Source organism: Tenrec ecaudatus, chromosome 8, assembly GCF_050624435.1.
Source record: "Tenrec ecaudatus isolate mTenEca1 chromosome 8, mTenEca1.hap1, whole genome shotgun sequence".
Taxonomy (NCBI): Eukaryota; Metazoa; Chordata; class Mammalia; order Afrosoricida; family Tenrecidae; genus Tenrec; species Tenrec ecaudatus.
This window is the reverse complement of record NC_134537.1, coordinates 8714122-8715067: the sequence shown is the minus strand read 5'-3', so window position 1 is coordinate 8715067 and position 946 is coordinate 8714122. Positions and strand designations below refer to the sequence as shown.

The 946-nt window shown below is 44.0% G+C and overlaps 1 non-coding gene across 1 annotated transcript; it reads left to right on the top strand.

Moving 5' to 3' along the window:
- Positions 1 to 444: 444 nt before the first annotated feature.
- LOC142455938 (U1 spliceosomal RNA) lies at positions 445 to 608 on the top strand. The gene has a single exon (XR_012786042.1). It is a non-coding gene; the product is annotated as a U1 spliceosomal RNA (small nuclear RNA).
- Positions 609 to 946: the final 338 nt, after the last annotated feature.

Sequence of the window (946 nt, the reverse complement as noted above, 5' to 3'; positions counted from 1 at the left end):
GGACACCTCGTCAGGAGGGATCCATTAGTAAAGGATTTCATCACGTTTGGTGAAACAGAGTGCAACAAGGTCATGGTGACCTTGGTACGATGGATTGGCACAGCATGGACTCAATATGCTGGAAATGATCAGGATGATGCTTGACTGGGAAAAATTCCATTCAGGTGTGCATAAGGTTACCATGATTCAACTTGAAGAACACAAGGAGTATAAGCATGTGAATGTGTGTGTGTGCGTGCATGCGCACACACACACACACACACACACACACAACATTGCAAAGAAAATTGCATGTCTGAGTCCTAGTGGTAAAGTGTGATGCCATTATACTAGATAGGGTAAGTCAAAAAGTATTGCTTCTAGTGTTCCATTTCACACCTATTTGACCTTGCCTCTGGGATCAGTAGATGACTGCAGAAAAGTTCTCTTAATAATACACTTGTCATACTTACCTGGCAAGGGAGATACCATGATCATGAAGGCGGTTTTCCCAGGGCGAGGCTGATCCACTGCACTCCGGATGTGCTGACCCCTGCAATTTCCCCAAATGTGGGAAACTCGACTGCATAATTTGTGGTAGTGGGGGACTATGTTCGCGCTCTCCCCTGAAGAAAAAAAACCAAAAACACTTGTCTTGGTCTCATTAGAGAGCCTTCCAAAAATAAAACAGAAAAGAAAAGGTCCAATCAAAACAGTGGCCTCCAAGGGAATCCAATGGGCCAATTATATTCAAGGGACAGAGGTCAGCTCAGAAAGTTATGGTGACTGTTTTTGTGGAATTCCAAAGGGGGTCATCTTAATAGATTTTCTCAAAGGACACAGAAGGATCACAGGGGCTTATTAGGAAGTATTGTAAAGTGGAAAGCTACATTGGTGAGTGTGGCAGTTACATCATCTCCTGTCAACTTGAGCAAAGGGATGGAGTCTAGCCTGTCAATCAGGTCAC